Here is a 16,146-nt window from a genome sequence, read left to right as displayed (position 1 = left end):
CAGCTTATATTTCAACTCTTTCTTGGACTCGAACTCAAGTTCTGTCGAAGGGTCATGAGGACTCGAAACGTCAACTCCTTTCTTCTCTGCCGATGCTGCCAGACCTGCTGAGTTTTTCCAGGTAATTCTGTTTTTGTTTTGGATTTCCAGCATCCGCAGTTATTTTGTTTTTATATCTGAGAGATCAGGAACAGTGTGAGAGATCGGGAAGAGTGTGCAACATCTGGATAGTTTGAGTGATTGTAAATGTATGGGAAAGATCGGGACAGTGTGAGATTTTGGGACACTATGAGAGATCAGGACAGTGAGAGCTTGGGACAGTCTGATAAATCGAGATGGTGTGAGAGATCGGTACAGTGTGAGCAATCAGGAACAGTGTGAGATATTGGGAAGCGTAATAGATCTGGAAATTTTGTGACAGATCTGGATACAATGATATATCGGGAACATGGAAAAGTCTCGGGAAAAGTGTGAGATATCGGAAAGAGTGTGAGAGATCTGGACAATGTGACATATCGGAAACATTGTGAGAGATTGGGAACAGTGTGAGAAATCAGGACAGTGTGAGAGATCAGGCAGTATGAGAGATCAGGACAATTTGAGATATTGGGATACTGCGAGATATCGGGAGAGTAAGAGAAATCAGGTCATTTTGACAGATCAGGAAATTGTTAGCGATTGGGAACAGTGTGAGAGATTTGGTCAGTGTGAGAGATCGGGACAGTGTGAGAGATCAGGACACTGTCAGTGATCGGGAACAGAGTGAGAGAATGGGACAGTGTGAGAGATCAGGAACATCGTGAGAGATCGGGAACAGTGTGAGAGAGATCAGGACAGGGTGAGAGAATGAGACTGCTTGAGAAAACGGGAACACGTGATACATCGTGTGTAAGGCTGCGGCAGCGTTTTTTTTCAGACAGGGACAGTTTGCTTGATCAGGAAAACGTGGGAGATCGGGACACTGTGTGAGATCAGGAACAGTTTGAGAGATCGGGAACAAGGTGAGAGATCAGTTACAGTGTGAGCAATCAGGATAACGTGAGATATTGGGAACAATGTTATAGAACAGGAAGAGTGTGAGATATGAGGAACAGTGTGAGAGATTAGGACAGTGTGAGATATCAGAAACAGTGTGAGAGATTAACAACAGTGTGAGAGATTGGAAACAGTGAGAGAGATCAAGACAGTGTTTGATATTGGGAACACTGTGAGTGATCTGAACAGTTTGAGAGATCGGGACATATGAGCGATAAGGACAGTGACAGCTTGGGACAGTCTGATAGATCGGGACAGCCTGAGCATTTGAGACAGTGTGAGTGATCGAAAACAGTGTGGGAGATTGGGAAAAGTGTGAGTGATTGTGAAAAGTGCAAGAGATCAGGACAGTGTGAGAAGTCGGGACAGTTTGAGAGATCAGGACACTGAGAGATTTGCATAGTGTGAACAACCTGTACAGTGTAAGATATCTGTAACAGTGTGAGAGATCGGGATCAATGTGAGAGATCAGGAATGTGTGAGAGTTCAGGATAGTGAGAGATATCAGGAGCAGTGTTAGCAATCCGGAACAGTGTGAGAAAAAAAGACAGTGTGAGATATCAGGACACTGTGAGAGAAATCGGGTCAGTGTGAAAGATCGGGATGGTGTGAGAGATCAGGAATAGAGTGAGATTTCTGGACATTGTGAGAAATCAGAACAGTGTGAGACATCAGGGACAGTGTGAGAGAGCAGAACAGTGTGAGGGATCATGTCAGTGTGAGAGTTCAGGGCAATGTGAGAGATCAGGAACAGTGTGAGAGATCGGGAAAGTGTGAGAAATTGGGAACATTGTGAGAGTTTGGGAACAGTGTGAGAGAGCATTTACAGTGTCAGAAATCAGGATAATATGAGGTATCGGAAACAGCATGACAGATCTGGACCAGTGTGAGAAATCGGAATCAGTGTGAGAGATTTGAAACATTTTGCGATATTGGGAATGGTTTGTGAGATTGAGAACAGTGTGAGATAGTGGGAAGAGTGTGAGAGTTCAGGACATTGTGAGATATTGGGAACATTATGAGAGATCGGGAACAGTGAGAGAATCAGTACACTGAGGTATCAGGACAGTATGAGAGATTGGGTCGATGCGAGAGATCAGGATAGTTTTGGAGATTGTGAAGAGTGTGAGAGATCAGGATAGTGTGAGATATCGGGAACATTTTCAGAAATCGGGAACAGTGTGAGAGATTGGGAACAGTGTGAGAAATCTGGACTGTTTAAAATATCAGGACAATGTGAGATAACAGGACAGTGTGAGAGATGGTGTCAGTGCGAGAGATCAGGAAAGTATCAGCAATCTGGAACAGTGTGAGAGATCGAGAAGAGCATGTGAGATCGGAAACAGTGTGAGAGATCAGGAACAGTGTGAGAGAACAGGAAGAGTATGTAAGTTTGGATACAGTGTGAGAGATTAGGACAGCGAGAGATTTTGGAAACAGTGCGAGAGATTGGGAACAGAGTGAGAGAACAGGAATAGTGTGTGTGATCGGAAACAGTGTGAGAGATTAGGACAGAGTGAGATATTGGAAACAGTTGAGAGATTGGGAAAAGTTTGAGTGATTGCAAACACTGAGAGAGATCACAATGGGAAAAGTGTTTATGATCTGGAACAGTGTGAGAGATCAGGAAGAGAACATGACAGTTTAAGAGATCGTAACTGTGTTGGATAGATTGGGATCCTGTGAGAGTTTGGGACATTAGCCGCGATCAGGACAGTCAGAGTTTGGGACAGTCTGATAGATCGGGACAGTGTGAGAGATCATGACAGTGTGAGAGATCGGGATCATTGTGGGAGATCGGGACAGTGAGAGAGATCGGGACAGTGTGAGAGATATGTGGACAGTCTGAGATAAATCGGGGCATTGTGAAAGTTATCAGGACAGAATGAGAGATCGGGAACAGTGTGAGAGATCGGGTTAGTGTGAGCTATTGGGAACAGTGTGAGAGATTGTAAACAGTGTGAGATACCTGGAAAAATTGGGAGATTAGGAACAGTGTGAGATCGGGAGATTGGAAACAGTGATAGATCAGGACATTTTGAGATATCTGGACCAGTGTGAAAGATCGCGACAGTGTAAGACAGATTATAACAGTGTAAGAGATCAGGACAGGGAGAAGTATCTGGACAATCTGAGAAATCATGTGTAAGTCTGGGACAGATTTTGTCAGACTGGGACAGTTTTGGATATAGGGACATTGTGGGAGATCGGGATCATATGATACATTGGGAACACTGTGAGAGATCGGGAACAGTGTGAAAGATCAGTAGCAGTGGGAGAGAATGGGAACAGTGTCAGAGATCAGTTACAATGTGAGAGATCAAGGTTGTCTGAGATATCAGGAACAGTGTGAGAGAACGGGCACAGTGTGAGAGATCAGGAAAAGTTTGAGAGATCAGTACAATGAGAGAAATCGGAAACAGTGTTAGAGAGCTGAAACAGTGTGAGAGATCAAGAACTGTGTGAGAGATTGGAAACTTTCTGAGAGATCAGGACAATGTGAGATATCGGGAACAGTGTGAGAGATCTGTACATTGTGACATATCAGGAACATTGTGAGAGATTGGGATCAGTGTGAGAAATCAGGACAGTGTGAGAGATCAGGAAAGTATGAGAGATCAGGACAGTGTGAGATATTGGGATACTGCGAGATATCGGGAGAGTATGAGAAATCGGTTCATTTTGACAGATCAGGAAACTTAGCGATTGGGAACAGTGCGAGAGATTTGGTCAGTGTGAGAGATCGGGACAGTGTGAGAGAAAAGGACACTGTCAGTGATCGGGAACAGTGTGAGAGAATGGGACAGTGTGAGAGATAGGGACAGTGTGAGAGTTTGGGACTGCTTGAGAAATCGGGACCATGTGATACTTCGTGTGTGAGGCTGCAGCAGTGTTTTTTTTTTTCAGACAGCGATAGTTTGCTTGATCAGGAAAATGTGGTAGATCGGGACACAGTGTGAAATCAGGAACAGTCTGAGAGAACGGGAACAAGGTGAGAGATCGGTTACAGTGTGAAAAATCAGGATAGTGTGAGATATCGGGAACAGTGTTATAGAACAGGAAGAGTGTGAGATATGAGGAACAGTGTGAGAGTTTAAGATAGTGTGAGATATCAGAAACAATGTGAGAGATTAAAAACAGTGTGAGAGATTGGAAACAGTGAGAGAGATCAGGACAGTGTTTGATATTGGGAACATATTGAGTGATCTGAACAGTTTGAGAGATCGGGACATATGAGCGATCAGGACAGTGACAGCTTGGGACAGTCTGATAGAAAGGGACAGTTTGAGAGTTTGAGACAGTGTGAGTGATTGAAAACATTGTGGGAGATTGGGATAGTTTGAGAGATCGGGAAAAGTGTGAGAGATTGTGAAAAGTGCGAGAGATCAGGACAGTCTGATAGATGTCGGGACAGTTTGAGAGATCGGGACACTGAGAGATTTGCATGGTGTGAACAACCTGTACAGTGTAAGATATCTGTAACAGTGTGAGAGATCGGGAACAATGTGAGAGATCAGGACATGTGTGAGAGTTCAGGATAGTGAGAGATATCAGGAGAAGTGTTAGCAATCTGGAACAGTGTGAGAAAACAGGACAGTGTGAGATATCAGGACACTGTGAGAGATCGGGTCAGTGTGAAAGATCGGGATGGTGTGAGAGATCAGGAATAGAGTGAGATTTCGGGACATTGTCAGAAATCAGGAAAGTGTGAGATATCGGGACAGTGTGAGAGATCAGGACAGTGTGAGGGATAATGTCAGTGTGAGAGTTCAGGGCAATGTGAGAGATCGGGAACAGTGTGAGAGATCGGGAAAGTGTGAGAGATTGGGAACATTGTGAGAGTTTGGGAACAGTGTGAGAGAGCATTTACAGTGTCAGAAATCAGGATAGTATGAGGTATCGGAAACAACATGACAGATCGGGAACAGTGTGAGAAATCGGGATCAGTGTGAGAGATTGGAAACAGCTTGCGATATCGGGAATGGTTTTTGAGATTGAGAACAGTGTGAGATAGAGGGAAGAGTGTGAGAGTCCAGGACAGTGTGAGATATTGGGAACATTATGAGAGATCGGGAACAGTGAGAGAATCAGTACAGTGAGGTATCGGGACAGTATGAGAGATTGGGTCGATGCGAGAGATCAGGATAGTTTTGGAGATTGGGAAGAGTGTGAGAGATCAGGATAGTGTGAGATATCGGGAACATTTTCAGAAATCGGAAACAGTGCAAGAGATTGGGAACAGAGTGAGAGAACAGGAATAGTGTGTGTGATCGGAAACAGTGAGAGAGATTAGGACAATGTGAGATATTGGAAACAGCTGGGAGAGATCGGGAAAATTGTGAGTGATTGCAAACACTGAGAGAGATCAGGACAGTTTTTGACAATGGGAAAAGTGTGTGCGATCGGGAACAGTGTGAGAGATCAGGAAGAGAACATGACAGTTTAAGAGATCGTAACTGTGTTGGATAGATCGGGACCCTGTGAGACTTTGGGACAGTCTGATAGATCTGGACAGTGTGAGATATCGTGACAGTGTGAGAGATATGGGGACAGTCTGAGTTAAATCGGGACAGTGTGAGAATTATCAGGCCAGAATGAGAGATTGGGAACAGTGTGAGAGCTCAGATTAGTGTGAGCTATTGGGAAGAGTGTGAGAGTTTGGAAACAGTGTGAGATAACTGGAAAAATTGGGAGATTGGGAACAGTGTGAGATCGGGAGATTGGAAACAGTGATAGATCAGGACATTTTGAGATATCTGGACCAGTGTGAAAGATCATGACAGCGTAAGAGAGATTGTGACTGTGTGAGAGATCGGGACAGGGAGAAGTATCTGGACAGTGTGAGAAATCATGTGTAAGGCTGGGACAGTTTTTGTCAGACTGGGACAGTTTTGGATATCGGGACATTGTGGGAGATCGGGATATTATGATACATTGGGAACACTGTGAGAGATCGGGAACAGTGTGAAAGATCGGTAGCAGTGGGAGAGAATGGGAACAGTGTCAGAGGTCAGTTACAGCGTGAGAGATCAAGGTGGTCTGAGATATCGGGAACAGTGTGAGAGAACGGGCACAGTGTGAGAGATCAGGAAATGTTTGAGAGATCAGTACAATGAGAGATATCGGAAACAGTGTTAGAGATCGGGAACAGTATGAGAGATCAAGAACTGTGTGAGAGGTTGGAAACTTTCTGAGAGATCAGGACAATGTGAGATATCGGGAACTGTGTGAGAAATCAGGACAGTGTGAGAGATCAGGACAGTATGAGAGATCAGAACAGTGTGAGATATTGGGATACTGAGAGATATTGGGAGAGTATGAGAAATCAGGTCATTTTGACAGATCAGGAAACTGTTAGCGATTGGGAAAACTGCGAGAGATTTGGTCAGTGTGAGAGATCGGGATAGTGAGTGATCAGGACACTGTCAGTGATCGGGAACAGTGTAAGAGAATGGGACAGTGTGAGAGATCAGGAACATTGCGAGAGATCGCGAACACTGCGCGAGAGATCAGGACAGGGTGAGAGTTTGGGACTGCTTGAGAATTCGGGACCACGTGATACATCATGTGTGATGCTGCGGCAGTGTTTTTTTTCAGACAGGGACAGTTTGCTCGATCAGGAAAATGTGGTAGATCGGGACACAGTGTGAGAAATCAGGATAATGTGAGATATCGGGAACAGTGTTATAGAACAGGAAGAGTGTGAGATATGAGGAACAGTGTGAGAGATTAGGACAGTGTGAGATATCGGAAACAGTGTGAGAGATTAACAACAGTGTGAGAGATTGGAAACAGTGAGAGAGATCAGGACAGTGATTGATATTGGGAACATTGTGAGTGATCTGAACAGTTTGAGAGATCGGGACATATGAGCGATCAGGACAGTGACAGCTTGGGACAGTCTGATAGAACGGGACAGTTTGAGAGTTTGAGACAGTGTGAGTGATCGAAAACAGTGTGGGAGATTGGGACAGTGTGAGAGATCAGGAAAAGTGTGAGAGATTGTGAAAAGTGCAAGAGATCAGGACAGTGTGAGAAGTCGGGACAGTTTGAGAGATCAGGACACTGAGAGATTTGCATAGTGTGAACAACCTGTACAGTGTAAGATATCTGTAACAGTGTGAGAGATCGGGATCAATGTGAGAGATCAGGAATGTGTGAGAGTTCAGGATAGTGAGAGATATCAGGAGCAGTGTTAGCAATCCGGAACAGTGTGAGAAAACAGGACAGTGTGAGAGATCAGGACAGTGTGAGATATTGGGATACTGAGAGATATTGGGAGAGTATGAGAAATCAGGTCATTTTGACAGATCAGGAAACTGTTAGCGATTGGGAAAACTGCGAGAGATTTGGTCAGTGTGAGAGATCGGGATAGTGAGTGATCAGGACACTGTCAGTGATCAGGAACAGTGCAAGAGAATGGGACAGTGTGAGAGATCAGGAACATTGCGAGAGATCGCGAACACTGTGCGAGAGATCAGGACAGGGTGAGAGTTTGGGACTGCTTGAGAATTCGGGACCACGTGATACATCAAGTGTGAGGCTGCGGCAGTGTTTTTTTTCAGACAGGGACAGTTTGCTCGATCAGGAAAATGTGGTAGATCGGAACACAGTGTGAGAAATCAGGATAATGTGAGATATCGGGAACAGTGTTATAGAACAGGAAGAGTGTGAGATATGAGGAACAGTGTGAGAGATTAGGACAGTGTGAGATATCGGAAACAGTGTGAGAGATTAACAACAGTGTGAGAGATTGGAAAAAGTGAGAGAGATCAGGACAGTGTTTGATATTGGGAACATTGGGTGTGATCTGAACAGTTTGAGAGATCGGGACATATGAGCGATCAGGACAGTGACAGCTTGGGACAGTCTGATAGATCGGGACAGTCTGAGCATTTGAGACAGTGTGAGTGATCGAAAAAAGTGTGGGAGATTGGGACAGTGTGAGAGATCAGGAACAGTGTGAGAGATTGTGAAAATTTGCAAGAGATCAGGACAGTCTGATAGATGTCAGGACAGTTTGAGAGATCGGGACACTGAGAGATTTGCATAGTGTGAACAACCTGTACAGTGTAAGATATCTGTAACAGTGTGAGAGATCGGGATCAATGTGAGAGATCAGGAATGTGTGAGAGTTCAGGATAGTGAGAGATATCAGGAGCAGTGTTAGCAATCCTGAACAGTGTGAGAAAACAGGACAGTGTGAGATATCAGGACACTGTGAGAGATCGGGTCAGTGTGAAAGATCGGGATGGTGTGAGAGATCAGGAACAGAGCGTGATTTCGGGACATTGTGAGAAATCAGAACAGTGTGAGACATCAGGGATAGTGTGAGAGATCAGGATAGTCTGAGGGATCATGTCAGTGTGAGAGTTCAGAGCAATGTGAGAGATTGGGAACAGTGTGAGTGATCAGGAAAGTGTGAGAGATTGGGAACATTGTGAGAGTTTGGGAACAGTGTGAGAGAGTGTTTACAGTTTCAGAAATCAGGATAGTATGAGGTATCAGAAACTGCATGACAGATCGGGAACATTGTGAGAAATTGGGATCAGTGTGAGAGAATGGAAACTGCTTGCGATATCGGGAATGGTTTGTGAGATTGAGAACAGTGTGAGATAGTGGGAAGAGTGTGAGAGTTCAGGACAGTGTGAGATATTGGGAACATTATGAGAGATCGGGAACAGTGAGAGAATCAGTACAGTGAGGTATCGGGACAGTATGAGAGATTGGGTCGATGCGAGAGATCAGGATTGTTTTGGAGATTGTGAAGAGTGTGAGATATCGGGAATATTTTCAGAAATTGGGAACAGTGTGAGAGATTGGGAACAGTGTGAGAAATCTGGACTGTTTACAATATCGGGACAATGTGAGATATCAGGACAGTGTGGGAGTTGGTGTCAGTGCGAGAGATCAGGAAAGTGTCAGCAATCTGGAACAGTGTGAGAGATCGAGAAGAGCATGTGAGATCGGAAACAGTGTGAGAGATCAGGAACAGTTTGAGAGAACAGGAAGAGTATGTAAGTTTGGGTACAGCGTGAGAGATTAGGACAGTATGAGATTTTGGAAACAGTGCGAGAGATTGGGAACAGACTGAGAGAACAGGAATAGTGTGTGTGATCGGAAACAGTGTGAGAGATTAGGACAGTATGAGATATTGGAAACAGTTGAGAGATTGGGAAAAGTGTGAGTGATTGCAAACACTGAGAGAGATCACAATGGGAAAAGTGTGTGCAATCGGGTACAGTGTGAGAGATCAGGAAGAGAACAAGACAGTTTAAGAGATCGTAACTGTGTTGGATAGATTGGGACCCTGTGAGAGTTTGGGACATTATGCGCGATCAGGACAGTCAGAGTTTGGGACAGTCTGATAGATTGGGACAGTGTGAGAGATCGTGACAGTGTGAGAGATTGGGATCATTGTGGGAGATCGGGACAGTGAGAGAGATTGGGACAGTGTGAGAGATATGGGGACAGTCTGAGATAAATTGGGGCAATGTGAGAGTTATCAGGACAGAATGAGAGATCGGGAACAGTGTGAGAGATCAGGTTAGTGTGAGCTATTGGGAACAGTGTGAGAGATTGGAAACAGTGTGAGATACCTGGAAAAATTGGGAGATTAGGAACAGTGTGAGATCGGGAGATTGGAAACAGTGATAGATCAGGACATTTTGAGATATCTGGACCAGTGTGAAAGATCGCGACAGTGTAAGACAGATTATAACAGTGTGAGAGATCAGGACAGGGAGAAGTATCTGGACAGTCTGAGAAATCATGTGTAAGTCTGGGACAGAATTTGTCAGACTGGGACAGTTTTGGATATCGGAACATTGTGGGAGGTCGGGATATTATGATACATTGGGAACACTGTGAGAGATCAGGAACAGTGTGAAAGATCGGTAGCAGTGGGAGAGAATGGGAAGAGTGTCAGTGATCAATTACAATGTGAGAGATCAAGGTTGTCTGAGATATCGGGAACAGTGTGAGAGAACGGGCACAGTGTGAGAGATCAGGAAAAGTTTGAGAGATCAGTACAATGAGAGATATCGGAAACAGTGTTAGAGAGCTGGAACAATGTGAGAGATCAAGAACTGTGTGAGAGATTGGAAACTTTCTGAGAGATCAGGACAATGTGAGATATCGGGAACAGTGTGAGAGATCTGTACATTGTGAAATATCGGGAACGTTGTGAGAGATTGGGAACAGTGTGAGAAATTAGGACAGTGTGAGAGATCAGGACAGTATGAGAGATCAGGACAGTGTGAGATATTGGGATACTTGAGATATCGGGAGAGTATGAGAAATCGGGTCGTTTTGACAGATCAGGAAACTGATAGTGATTGGGAACAGTGCGAGAGATTTGGTCAGTGTGAGAGATCGGGACAGTGTGAGAGAATGGGACAGTGTGAGAGATCAGGACAGTGTGAGAGTTTGGGACTGCTTGAGAAATCGGGACCATGCGATACATCGTGTGTGAGGCTGCGGCAGTGTTTTTTTTTCAGACAGCGATAGTTTGCTTGATCAGGAAAATGTGGTAGATCGGGACACAGTGTGAAATCAGGAACAGTCTGAGAGAATGGGAACAAGGTGAGAGATTTGTTACAGTGTGAGAAATCAGGATAGTGTGAGATATCGGGAACAGTGTTATAGAACAGGAAGAGTGTGAGATATGAGGAACAGTGTGAGAGGCTAGGATAGTGTGAGATATCGGAAACAATGTGAGAGATTAAAAACAGTGTGAGAGATTGGAAACAGTGAGAGAGATCAGGACAGTGCTTGATATTGGGAACATTGTGAGTGATCTGAACAGTTTGAGAGATCGGGACATATGAGCGATCAGGACAGTGACAGCTTGGGACAGTCTGAAAGAACGGGACAGTTTGAGAGTTTGAGACAGTGTGAGTGATCGAAAACAATGTGGGAGATTGAGATAGTGTGAGAGATCTGGAAAAGTGTGAGAGATTGTGAAAAGTGCGAGAGATCAGGACAGTCTGATAGACGTCGGGACAGTTTGAGAGATCGGGACACTGAGAGATTTGCATGGTGTGAACAACCTGTACAGTGTAAGATATCTGTAACAGTGTGAGAGATCGGGAACAATGTGAGAGATCAGGACGTGTGTGAGAGTTCAGGATAGTGAGAAATATCAGGAGAAGTGTTAGCGATCTGGAACAGTGTGAGAAAACAGGACAGTGTGAGATATCAGGACACTGTGAGAGATCGGGTCAGTGTGAAAGATCGGGATGGTGTGAGAGATCAGGAATAGAGTGAGATTTCGGGACATTGTGAGAAATCAGGACAGTGTGAGATATCGGGACAGTGTGAGAGATCAGGACAGTGTGAGGGATAATGTCAGTGTGAGAGTTCAGGGCAATGTGAGAGATCGGGAACAGTGTGAGAGATCAGGACAGTGTGAGAGATTGGGAACATTGTGAGAGTTTGGGAACAGTGTGAGAGAGCGTTTACAGTGTCAGAAATCAGGATAGTATGAGGTATCGGAAACAGCATGACAGATCGGGAACAGTGTGAGAAATCGGGATCAGTGTGAGAGATTGGAAACAGTTTGCGATATCGGGAATGGTTTGTGAGATTGAGAACAGTGTGAGATAGTGGGAAGAGTTTGAGAGTTCAGGACATTGTGAGATATTGGGAACATTATGAGAGATCGGGAACAGTGAGACAATCAGGACAGTGAGGTATCGGGACAGTATGAGAGATTGGGTCGATACGAGAGATCAGGATTGTTTTGGAGATTGTGAAGAGTTTGAAGATCAGGATAGTGTGAGATATCGTGACAGTGTGAGAGATCGGGATCATTGTGGAAGATCGGGACAGTGTGAGAGATATGGAGACAGTCTGAGATAAATCGGGACAGTGTGAGAGTTATCAGGACAGAATGAGAGATTGGGAACAGTGTGAGAGATCAGGTTAGTGTGAGCTATTGGGAACAGTGTGAGAGATTGGAAACAGTGTGAGATAACTGGAAAAATTGGGAGATTGGGAACAGTGTGAGATCGGGAGATTGGAAACAGTGATAGATCAGGACATTTTGAGATATCTGGACCAGTGTGAAAGATCTTGACAGTGTAAGAGAGATTGTGACTGTGTGAGAGATTGGGACAGGGAGAAGTATCTGGACAGTGTGAGAAATCATGTGTAAGGCTGGGACAGTTTTTGTCAGACTGGGACAGTTTTGGATATCGGGACATTGTGGGAGATCGGGATATTATGATATATTGGGAACACTGTGAGAGATCGGGAACAGTGTGAAAGATCGGTAGCAGTGGGAGAGAATGGGAACAGTGTCAGAGATCATTTACAGTGTGAGAGATCAAGGTGATCTGAGATATCGGGAACAGTGTGAGAGAACGGGCACAGTGCGCGAGATCAGGAAAAGTTTGAGAGATCAGTACAATGAGAGATATCGGAAACAATGTTAGAGATATGGAACAGTGTGAGAGATCTAGAACTGTGTGAGAGATCAGGACAGTATGAGAGATCAGAACAGTGTGAGATATTGGGATACTGCAAGATATTGGGAGAGTATGAGAAATCAGGTCATTTTGACAGATCAGGAAACTATTAGCGATTGGGAACAGTGCGAGAGATTTGGTCAGTGTGAGAGATCCGGACAGTGTGAGAGATCAGGATCAGTGTGAGAGATCGGGAACAGTGTGCGAAAGATCAGGACAGGGTGAGAGTTTGGGACTGCTTGAGAATTCGGGACCACGTGATACATCATGTGTGATGATGTGGCAGTGTTTTTTTTTCAGACAGGGACAGTTTGCTCGATCAGGAAAATGTGGTAGATCGGGACACAGTGTGAGAAATCAGGATACTGTGAGATATCGGGAACAGTGTTATAGAACAGGAAGAGTGTGAGATATGAGGAACAGTGTGAGAGATTAGGACAGTGTGAGATATCGGAAACAGTGTGAGAGATTAACAACAGTGTGAGAGATTGGAAACAGTGAGAGAGATCAGGACAGTGTTTGATATTGGGAACATTGGGTGTGACATGAACAGTTTGAGAGATCGGGACATATGAGCGATCAGGACAGTGACAGCTTGGGACAGTCTGATAGATCGGGACAGTCTGAGCATTTGAGACAGTGTGAGTGATCGAAAACAGTGTGGGAGATTTGGACAGTGTGAGAGATCAGGAAAAGTGTGAGAGATTGTGAAAAGTGCGAGAGATCAGGACAGTGTGAGAAGTCGGGACAGTTTGAGAGATCGGGACACTGAGAGATTTGCATAGTGTGAACAACCTGTACAGTGTAAGATATCTGTAACAGTGTGAGAGATCGGGATAAGTGTGAGAGATCAGGAATGTGTGAGATTTCAGGATAGTGAGAGATATCAGGAGTAGTGTTAGCAATCCGGAACAGTGTGAGAAAACAGGACAGTGTGAGATATCAGGACACTGTGAGAGATCGGGTCAGTGTGAAAGATCGGGATGGTGTGAGAGATCAGGAATAGAGTGAGATTTCGGGACATTGTCAGAAATCAGGACAGTGTGAGACATCAGGGATAGTGTGAGAGATCAGGATAGTGTGAGGGATCATGTCAGTGTGAGACTTCAGGGCAATGTGAGAGATTGGGAACAGTGTGAGTGATCGGGAAAGTGTGAGAGATTAGGAACATTGTGAGAGTTTGGGAACAGTGTGAGAGAGCATTTACAGTGTCAGAAATCAGGATATTATAAGGTATCAGAAACTGCATGACAGATCGGGAACAGTGTGAAAAATCGGGATCAGTGTGAGAGATTGGAAACAGCTTGCGATATCGGGAATGGTTTGTGAGATTGAGAACAGTGTGAGATAGAGGTGAAGAGTGTGAGTGTCCAGGACAGTGTAAGATATTGGGAACATTATGAGAGATCGGGAACAGTGAGAGAATCAGTACAGTGAGGTATCGGGACAGTATGAGAGATTGGGTCGATGCGAGAGATCAGGATAGTTTTGGAGATTGTGAAGAGTGTGAGAGATCAGGATACTGTGAGATATCAGGAACATTTTCAGAAATCGGGAACAGTGTGAGAGATTGGGAATAGTGTGAGAAATCAGGACTGTTTACAATATCGGGACAATGCGAGATATCAGGACAGTGTGGGAGATGGTGTCAGTGCGAGAGATCAGGAAAGTGTCAGCAATCTGGAACAGTGTGAGAGATCGAGAAGAGCATGTGAGATCGGAAACAGTGTGAGAGATCAGGAACAGTTTGAGAGAACAGGAAGAGTATGTAAATTTGGGTACAGTGTGAGAGATTAGGACAGTGTGAGATTTTGGAAACAGTGCGAGAGATTGGGAACAGACTGAGAGAACAGGAATAGTGTGTGTGATCAGAAACAGTGTGAGAGATTAGGACAGTGTGAGATATTGGAAACAGTTGGGAGATTGGGAAAAGTGTGAGTGATTGCAAACACTGAGAGACATCACAATGGGAAAAGTGTGTGCGATCGGGCACAGTATGAGAGATCAGGAAGAGAACATGACAGTTTAAGAGATCGTAACTGTGTTGGATAGATTGGGACCTTGTGAGAGTTTGGGACATTATGCGCAATCAGGACAGTGAGAGTTTGGGACAGTCTGATAGATCGGGACAGTGTGAGAGATCGGGATCATTGTGGGAGATCGGGACAGTGAGAGAGATTGGGACAGTGTGAGAGATATGGGGACAGTCTGAGATAAATCGGGTCAGTGTGAGAGTTATCAGGACAGACTGAGAGATCGGGAACAGTTTGAGAGATCAGGTTAGTGTGAGCTCTTGGGAACAGTGTGAGAGATTGGAAACAGTGTGAGAAATCAGGACATTGTGAGAGATCAGGACAATATGAGAGATCAGGACAGTGTGAGATATTGGGATACTGCGAGATATTGGGAGAGTATGAGAAATCGTGTCATTTTGACAGATCAGGAAACTGTTAGCGATTGGGAACAGTGCGAGTGATTTGGTCAGTTTGAGAGATCGGGACAGTGTGAGAGATCAGGACACTGTCAGCGATCGGGAACAGTGTGAGAGAATAGGACAGTATGAAGGATCAGGACAGTGTGAGAGTTTGGGACTGCTTGAGAAATCGGGACCATGTGATACATCGTGTGTGAGGCTGCGGCAGTGTTTTTTTTTCAGACAGAGACAGTTTGCTTGATCAGGAAAATGTGGTAGATTGGGACACAATGTGAAATCAGGAACAGTCTGAGAGAATGGGAACAAGGTGAGAGATCGGTTACAGTGTGAGAAATCAGGAAAATGTGAGATATCGGGAACAGTGTTATAGAACAGGAAGAGTGTGAGATATGAGGAACAGTGTGAGAGGTCAGGATAGTGTGAGATATCGGAAACAATGTGAGAGATTAAAAACAGTGTGAGAGATTGGAAACAGTGAGAGAGAGCAGGACAGTGTTTGATATTGGGAACATTGTGAGTGATCTGAACAGTTTGAGAGATCGGGACATATGAGCGATCAGGACAGTGACAGCTTGGGACAGTCTGATAGAATGGGACAGTTTGAGAGTTTGAGACAGTGTGAGTGATCGAAAACATTGTGGGAGATTGGGACAGTGTGAGAGATCTGGAAAAGTGTGAGAGATTGTGAAAAGTGCGAGAGATCAGGACAGTCTGATAGATGTCGGGACAGTTTGAGAGATCGGGACACTGAGAAATTTTCATGGTGTGAACAACCTGTACATTGTAATATATCTGTAACAGTGTGAGAGATCAGGAACAATGTGAGAGATCAGAACATGTGTGAGAGTTCAGGATAGTGAGAGATATCAGGAGCAGTGTTAGCGATCTGGAACAGTGTGAGAAAACAGGACAGTGTGAGATATCAGGACACTGTGAGAGATCGGGTCAGTGTGAAAGATCGGGATGGTGTGAGAGATCAGGAATAGTGTGTGAAATCGGGACATTGTGAGAAATCAGGACAGTGTGAGATATCGGGACAGTGTGAGAGATCAGGACAGTGTGAGGGATCATGTCAGTGTGAGAGTTCAGGGCAATGTGAGAGATCGGGAACAGTGTGAGAGATCGGGACAGTGTAAGAAATCAGGACTGTTTAAAATATCTGGACAGTATGAGATATCAGGATAGTGTGGGACATGGTGTCAGTGT

This window comes from Carcharodon carcharias, chromosome 26 (assembly GCF_017639515.1).
Source record: "Carcharodon carcharias isolate sCarCar2 chromosome 26, sCarCar2.pri, whole genome shotgun sequence".
In the NCBI taxonomy this organism is placed as follows: Eukaryota; Metazoa; Chordata; class Chondrichthyes; order Lamniformes; family Lamnidae; genus Carcharodon; species Carcharodon carcharias.
Note: the sequence above shows the minus strand (reverse complement) of the source record.